Source organism: Haemaphysalis longicornis, unplaced genomic scaffold (genome assembly GCF_048455015.1).
Source record: "Haemaphysalis longicornis isolate Haplotype H1 unplaced genomic scaffold, Haemaphysalis longicornis Haplotype H1 scaffold_1, whole genome shotgun sequence".
Lineage (NCBI taxonomy): Eukaryota > Metazoa > Arthropoda > Arachnida > Ixodida > Ixodidae > Haemaphysalis > Haemaphysalis longicornis.
In genome coordinates this window covers 105,754,557-105,763,435 of record NW_027526203.1, presented here as the reverse complement: position 1 = coordinate 105,763,435, position 8,879 = coordinate 105,754,557, and the positions used below count along the sequence as shown (strand labels likewise).

General features: G+C 43.6%; 1 long non-coding RNA gene across 2 annotated transcripts; it reads right to left on the bottom strand.

The window, feature by feature from the left end:
• Positions 1-2,602: 2,602 nt before the first annotated feature.
• Positions 2,603-5,321, bottom strand: LOC144165196 (uncharacterized). Of its 2 annotated transcripts, XR_013321404.1 has the most exons (5): positions 5,117-5,321; positions 3,712-3,853; positions 3,363-3,522; positions 3,153-3,275; positions 2,603-2,662 (listed from the first exon to the last, which is right to left on the bottom strand). It is a non-coding gene; the product is annotated as an uncharacterized LOC144165196 (long non-coding RNA). The 2 variants fall into 2 exon arrangements; XR_013321406.1 differs by lacking the exon at positions 3,712-3,853.
• Between the last annotated feature and the right edge of the window lie 3,558 nt (positions 5,322-8,879).

Genomic DNA, 8,879 nt, shown 5'->3' with positions numbered 1-8,879 from the left:
GGAAGCAATGCTGATAACACGTTTCACACTCAAGCGGTGACCACAGCGAAGATGTTTCGTGGAATTAAACCAGCGGATTAACCCGCAACGGCCGCTGATTATTACGTTTCTAGAAGAAATGTGCACGCAGAGGTAACTATGTCATTGCTCACTGCCAAACGAGCACACATATTGGTTGTTTTGTCGTGTGCAGCACGCGTCTTGCGCTGCACGCAACGTGAAAAAGCAGACGACGCGAGAGCGCCATCCACACTACACTCTTAATCTGGATCCACATAAGATCCACTTAGTAACTGGAACTTTTTTGCAAAAAAGTTCCACTTATATATTTGGAACCGTGTTCCACATACCCTGAAAATGTAAGTGGAACAGTGCACCACATATTTTTGCAGCTAAATTATCTGGATCGGCGTTCCAAATAAAAGTATACGGATCACTGTTCCAAATAAACGGGTAGTGTAAGTTACTGGAACACTGATCCACGTAAAATGATTATGGATTTATCCGGTGCGCCGTTCCAGGTACCTTCAGACCAGCTGTTTATATAAAACGGTGTTCCGATAGACGTTGAGAAGCTGTCTATGGGACTCCACTTTTCCAATATATCTGCTTTCCTGTTGGTATAAACTGAGGTCATTTGCCAGGCTGGCGGATGCATTGGTATCAGAAGGAAACCGCAAGCACCATTCTAACGCAGCCTTGACATATGGCCCACAGTGATACCAACAATTGGAAAACATAAACCGCCGCAGCAGTGTGGTCGCTGAAAATACCCAACAGTTGCCTATCGGAGCACAGTTCTATATAAAAGCTGGTCTGAGATACCTGGAGCGGCACACAGAGACTTTGGCTTCACCCGCCGCATCCTGTTCTGGGTTTTGGCTGCATGTAAAAAAAAAGAGACTCGCATTAAAATACATACCAAACCAACTATTAGCACTGATACAATGCTTTTCAAAACACTAAGCAAATTTTATTCGCTGGAATATTGCGTACATTTGAGATACGGAGACATATCTGTTTCCACTAGGGCAGAAAATTACCAGCGTACAGGATCAAATACCAAAACGATATCAAGTGGCCAAAACGATCTAAGTGGCATTTTCCTATTTTCGCTAATATTTACCATTCTTTTTTGCTAAAAAAACATGGGTAATAAAGATGGCTTTAAGCGCAACCGCGTCACAAACAGACTTGTACATCTACCCTCGCACTAACTCAAAAAGCATTACACAACAGTGAGCATAAAATATGCTGTTTCATCACATGAAATCAGGTACCGCAAATGCGGAAGTACCCACAGCGCTTGCCATACCATGTTTACGCATCCCGGTTCCAAAATATGCAGTTTGCTATTAAATTGTAGGAAAAAGCCAAAAATACAAGCCATACACGGTTGGATTATCACAAGACCTGCAAGAGTTTAGGAAAAGAACACCCGAGCCAATACTAACAATATAACATTTGCACAGAAAAACTTATCGGAAGCATGTGGCACTATTGCACAACTAAAACACATATATCAATATCAAGCTAACTGTAATATCAAACTAACTGTAGCCAAAACCGACTATATACGCGCCCTGAAAAAGCCTTTCACTGAAGCCGCGTTGCTTCCCCGACAATATGTAGCTATTTAAAATAACTTAACCAAAAAAAAAGCTCATAGCACGCAGTGTGAATCTTACAAAATTTTACAAACCAGATAGCTCGGAGCATGTTACGCATTTTAAAATTTAACAAGCAGCCTAACTCTAAAGACGTTATTAATTCCCTCAAGAACAATTCAGACATCCCAAATAACCAAGCCAGGTAGCGTTGAAACATACACGTAATCAATTTTACCAAGCGAACTTGGAAGCATTTTTCCAGCCGGAACATTTATCTCAGGTAAAATTCACAGTTGCGTGCTATACAAACCCTACTATCACGACGACAGTATGCTTGTGACCAAAGCACTGCCTCTAACAAGCAAGAAATGCAACTTAGTCCAAAGTAAACACCTTTTCAAGCCAAATATGTATATTTCGCATTCTTCTAGGGCTTAGGTGTCAGCTAAGATACAGTACAAAAATTGATTAATAAAGCCCCAAACCGTCTGTGTAAACAATTACTCTCACGTTTGCATCCATCAACAGCAGCACTGCCATGGAAAAAAATTTCGAGCTGCACTTGAATAAAAACGTTACAGTGCAGTGCCATTAACTACATTAACAGAGTAGCTGCAAAGGCAGCCTGCGCTTTGTGCCAATGAAAAATTGCAAAGGAAAGCACGACTTCACTTTTGCAATTGACATGCCGCTTGCATCTACCAATCATTTGGACCACGACATGTCTTTCCGAATAGGCTTCAACGTCTAACAATAATTTAAAACCCCAAGTAGAGTGACCACATCAAGTCTTTCAACAGAGCTTTCAACTTAAATGACACCAGGCCACTGTTAAATGGCCAAGAACTCTCTGCAAAAGTCCCAAGAACTCTCCAAAGTCGCATAAGTTTCAGGAGATAAAAATGAAATATACGGCGAGGAGGATGACCACATCTTCATGTGACAACGCAGGCGGAAAATCCATGACGTGTTCCTTGCAGACAATATTTACGCTGTCATTTTCTTCTCTCAAAATAACTGGACTTCGAGAATAACTGGACCACGTCATGTACCTTTAAGGAAGGAAGAAGAAAATTTTGTTAGACGATGGCTTTAGATGAGTGAGTTGCTTAGGATACCCCTTTTATAGCACAGTAATCGATTGAAATATCAGCGATTTCTTGGTTTCTTTTCTGGGAATGCTGCTAACAATGTACAAAAAATATTAGCACAGACTGTCAATGGCCGTTCTCTAATTCTGGAAAGCAACCGCACTGGGCGTGGCCGTGGTGCCTTATTATTACAGCAGCAACTCTCAATGTGAAAGTAAAATGTTTGCAAAACGTGAATGCAAAATAATAGTTTTTTTTGTCCACATGTTGCAGCAACCGAAACAGGCTGAATGTGAAGGTATTTCCCAATATTGGAGTTCACGATTTATTTTTAACAGTAAGATTTTGCTACAAAGAAAACTACCACAAATTCAGTCCCGCAAAAATAAAATGCCAGCTTCAATAAACACTACCATAAATTGAGTCCCACAAAAATAAAATGCCAACTTACCCAACTAAAATTAAGATGCAGGCGTTCCTGGCAGGGCCTCCTCGGAGTGCATTTCCAGGAAAGTTTTGCCAACGTGTTCCCAAAAGCTCTTACTGTCGTTTTCACCTACAGGTCAAGTTGTCACTTAAATGGTGTTCCGAAGCCATTACGTATATTGCAACTACCTAAAAAGGGACCATCAAAGTTCCAAAACTGGGAGTGCGTACTTACTTGTAGAATGCAATGATTTCATCCCGTACAACGGCTTTCATGTGTTTCCTTTTTGTGAACACACGCCTTCAAGAACGGTGAACACACGCCTTCAATAACCAGGAAAATGGCAGTATGCATTCCTTGTTCCATTGTTTTAAGTCCCGGTCCGCCCTATTTCCTGGAAAATAAAAACAGTATAAAAATATCGAAGCATAAATTTACGCTTCCCTCTAAGAAGGGAGTACTACAAGATCTCGTACAATGCCTGATTAGTTGTGCTAAAATTTATTTTGCGCCACGAGCCCTGGTAACGTTTTCAGGCGAAACAATTTTAAATATAAAAATATTTGAACGTTTTGAGGCTCACCTGTCATTGCTCCGTGCGGAGTGGTGAACTTCTGTATAATACGCAACACTCAAGAGGCACTCTTTCGTGGCTTTATGACTTCCACAATGCATTCATAATCTGCCACACTTGTCACGACGACGCCTCGGCGTGCCGAAGATGTCTTCAGCCACAGTGAATGCCACAGCCATGATTTCGGAGGTACATGTAAGGAATGGAAATAATTCGTTTTAATTTCTGTTCTTCAGACAAAGGAAAACAATTGTCGCAAGCTACCAGTGTAGAGACAAATGTCTTCACAGTCAGCCATCTGGACAGGTTATACAGATCGAATACAGAATGTAGCAATCTGCTTTCGCAGTATATTCTCTAAGTTCAAGGAAGCACAGAAATGGGTTAATGTTGGGTGCACATAGTGATGCAAGAACTTATCACCTGAGCGTTGTCGGAAATTATTTCGACTCTCGGGTTACCACCGACATTGACGGCATAAAAATGCAAGAGTGGCTTATTTCTAACGCGGTTCGTGAAGTAGCAAGCACTAATTATGGATATTGAATAATTATCCTGAAGTCTCAAGTTACAACTGATATTAACAGCATAGAAACGGCAGCACACTTTCTATATACCCGCTGCGTGTTGCGTTTCCACATTTCTTCCCGTCTACAAAAGAAACGTTTGTTACTGCGGTACTGCTAAGACAACAACTGTCCCTTCCATTTCTGTACACTTCCGGCAATGTTATTTAAAATAGATCATCTCAATTGGTCAAAGGAATTGGAAGAAACATGGAACATAAGCATGAAACATGGAATCATGGAACAGATAAACGTAAGATGACGCCTTGAAAACACATCAACACAACTCGAAATAGCGTCTACCTTGCGCGCAACGGGCAAGCTCGAAGACTCCCGGTCTGGTAAGCACAGTAAATGCATTCTACTCAGCAGACTAACACAACGCCGCAATTACCACCCCAGTTTTAAAAATACCAATAAATCTAAGGACGGACGCTCCCGCTCCGACAAACTTGCTTTGAAGTTGTACACGTGTGCACGCGCGATTATCGCGAGCGACTAACCCGAGAAGATTCTCTACCGCAGAGATACACAGCAACCGTCAATACACAACTAAGCAAAGCCACACAGTAAGGGTACATCTAATCATGAAACGCGCAAACCAGCAACTTCTTTATAGCAATGGCTAGCGTACGCAGTCAGAAATGTCCAGCCGACTCTGACCCACGAACACAGAAGTTTTGGTAAATTACGGCTGCAAACGTTTCTCCAACACAAAATGTTACACGCCGCGACCACAAGCATGGACGACACACGAACAACGGGCAGAGAAGCGGTATGTTTATCGGACGCAGTTAACAAGGATGTCACAGAACAACCGTTACCAGACATAAATAAGCAGCACTGACCTTTTTTGCGCCTCCTGGCAAAACTCCACTTCGTCGAACAGGAAATACAGCCCGGGGATATGAAAAAATTCCCAGTTGCACGCCGCAATCAACCCATTCAAACTGCTAACGGGACGGCGGTAACGGTTCTCGCCAGCGTGACCGAGAATTTCTTTAGTAAATATCAGCCGCATCGCGCGAGCAATTGAGAAACCCGCTTGGGAATGCCACTGGTGGCGCTGCATGCGGAAGACCGTAAAATTAGCGGAGGGAACCCTGGAAGATGGGAGCGCTGCTGTCGTTTAAAGTGTTGACGCAGTACCAATTTTCATCCGTCGTCGTCGTACCCGTTGCAGCCCCACTGTACCGTGAATCAACGCAAAAACAGCTCTGCCGTGCTGCTGCTGACGCATGCGCATGGAATGCGCTACTGGAGTGGCGGTCTTTTCCTCATGGCTTCGGCAAACTTTCGTTCTCGCGGAGGCTTTGGCGATGCGCCCCCATAAGAGCTCATACAAACTCGGCACACGTGATGGCTTTTATTTGATTCGGAAAACGGGCATATGCGTCTAAGCGGACGTTTACGCCCACTGAGGCCGAAACAAAGCTCAGATAATAGCCGCGTTATCGCGTAAATACTGGCTAAAGTTGTTTCTCGCGGAGGGCCGTGAGTGCGTGCGATATCCGAGCTTAACTTTGGATGACAATTTATGCGTTACTGTTTACAATGAACGCAAAAGGGCGTGGCTTCATTTACTGCTTTTCTTGACAAGCCTTTCCGTAGTCAATAAAATATACTGCGACGCTCTTAGATACCCACGTTATATAAAGCTTCTTACAGCAAATTAGCGAGTAATAATACATCGGCCCGTTTCCCAGCCCTTTTCCCTCCTGGACACCAATACTAGAGGAAAAAAGCAACTGGGGAAGCAGCTGGAGAAGGCGGATCATTCAATGAACTTCAATTACTATGACAAGACACAACAACAGCAAGTTAACTCTGCGCATTTTTGCCGTTACTGCACAGCCTAATTAGGAATAACAATGTCATTTCAGCATTAATACATACAAAAAAATGCAGGTATCACGTGGTATATTTAGTTGTCCAAGTTTAGTTCCGTTCACCCAATCAACCGCTCCCTGCAAAGGGGCTTTTGTTTTTGCTTGTGGAAATTAAAAGGGACTCACCTGTTAGCATTCCTATCGGACTTACTACGTCATGACCAACGGACTTAAAAACCATCGTGCACCAATATGAATAGTTTTACAAATACATACCGATATTCACAACGGCCTAGTTTGCTTATTTTAGGTATATGTCGCTTCTCTACTGAAACAAAGAAATAAAACTCTCGCATGGTAGACCGCTAGCGCCTTCCAGTGAAGACTGGATAAACCAAAATGCGTTTCTTATTTTTTTTTATCTCTGCAAAGAAATGATATACAGCAGACTCCCGTTAAGACGAACCCGATGTGACCGTAAAAATGTATTCGTATTATCCGAAATTCGTCTTAAGCGGAGGTGTATTGCATTGTGGATGTTACAAGAGAAAGATGTTGGGGTTCTTAATCAGTGTTCGTTTTAACCAAGTTCGTCTTAACGAGGGTCTACTGTATTTCTAGAAGAAGCAAACCGGGTCGTTAGTGTCATTTCTGTGAATTTGTAAAACTTCCTTGTATCGGTACATGGTGCTTTTGAATTAGTAAGTCTCATGAATTTGCGTCATGAATTAGTGAGTCCCATATGACTTGGATCAGGTGAGTCACCCTTAATAGCATGCACGAGACGAAAAATGCTAACGAACATCCAAGCATATATAACTGCATGCGTGACATGCTGACCTCTTCAGCTTTCATTAAAGGCGTTCTCTCTCTCTCTCTCTCTCTCTCTCTCTCTCTGCTGCGTGCAGTGTGAAATGCGGCACAGTCGGTCAACACTATGTATATACCGCATCAGGGCATAAATAACGTGGACTAAGTACCTATTTTACAGCAGATTGTAGCCATTTATACGTTCCTGTAAAGCACTTAAAATTGTGCACGTACTACAACACAGCGAGCTGATGGCTGAGTATTCAGCAAAAAACGATGTTTCTGCGACGCTTTGTGAACCAAATGCAGAACATGCAATAGTCTCAACAACTATATATATTTCTTCATGAGGTATCCACAAAAGCCCAATGAATTCTTCAGCACTACCGCGGCTCTGTCCCAAACGCAGAAGGAGAACCTGAGGACATCTGGTCCTTCTCAAATTCAAGTCATTGGTGATTTCAGACGTACTGCGCGTCTGCAATTAGCAAAAGACGATATTCACTAAAGCGGTTTGAGCGCCGCAGACAACCTGAGAGGGGTTCGTGGAATTTCTATTTTCGCTAAGATACCCTTTTCTCGCACCTTTCATGCTTTGTACGGTGTTGTTATAGCAGTGGACATATTTTTTTCTGTCAAATAATGTCACTAAAAATACGTCTTAGCCGTCTTATATAAGTAAACTCCTCTAAGACAGTGCCATAGATATCGACGAAGTTTATTAAATTTTATGTGGTGCGTGCGTGTGTGCGTGTGTGACTGCATGCATGTGTGTGTGTATGTTCGGGTGCGCGGGTGTGCGTTCGTGTCTGTATCTATGTCTGTGTGCGTGCAAGTGCTTGTGTGTGCGCTTGTGCGCCAAAGCGCGTCAAATATATATGTGGTTCATTGTTCCAGTTAATGCACGATTCAGTGCATACTTCACTGCAGCGCACAAGTTATGTGGAACAAGACACGAGCAAAAAATATACAAAAGCACTGTCCAAAATTTTTACTGGGACATAAGTGGAACAGTAACTGGAACGCCCGATAGCGCATCCCCTCATTCATTCGGTTCCACATAATAACCACAAACCTAAAGAAAACAAATGCACAGTTCCAGATAAGATCCACTTATATCTCTCGTTCCAGTTATTCTTCGTTTAGATCCAGATAAAAATATGTGGATCGCCCCGTTTAACTGGAACTTACATGGATCCAGATTAAGAGTGTAGGAGCGGTTCGTCCCGCCGCCGCCAGGGGCCGACTGTGTTCGTGCTCGGGGCGAATATCGCTTCGCTTTAAACATCTCCAGATGGTTTCTAGTATTTTTGTAGTCCTTCACGGCACGCTTAAAAGAGCATAAAACCCTGATATGAAGTTTTAAAGCAAAGCTTTACTACTTTCGTCCAGCGGTTTCGCGGAGGATGCGCGAAGTTAGTTGACATTTTGACCGGAGACACAGCCCTCAAAGCGCATCACGTGATTCGCCGGGTCCGCTTTCGGCGCTGCGGACAAGGCCTCGTTTTCAGTCGTCCTGCTCATACGAGCGGCGGCCGCCGCCGCGGTAGCGGCCGATCAGCTGATCGTCAGCCGACCACCCCCGCAGCCTCCGACGCATGCGCCGCTGGGTCTTCTCGGGCTACGTGACTCGTCTCGCGCCCGGCGAAAAGGAACGACGCGTTCGCCCCGGCGAACGCCTCCACCTGTGAGTGTTGCACGGGACCGAACGGCTGAGCCATGGTCGGCAATACAGCTTCATGAAAGGTTAACCAAGACTCAACCAGACAATTCCAATTTCGCTTCGCATATCCAAGGTTAGCTGAGCTAAGTTGCAGCCATTTTTTTTAGTTAAACAAGACCTGGGACCGACACAAGGCATCGTAATTTTGCTTGGATTGACTTCTTTTTTTTTGCTTTTCGGGCGAGCACTCCTCCCACCCATTACGCGAAACTCTCGGTAACCGAAATGAATAAAGGTATCTTTCAGGTT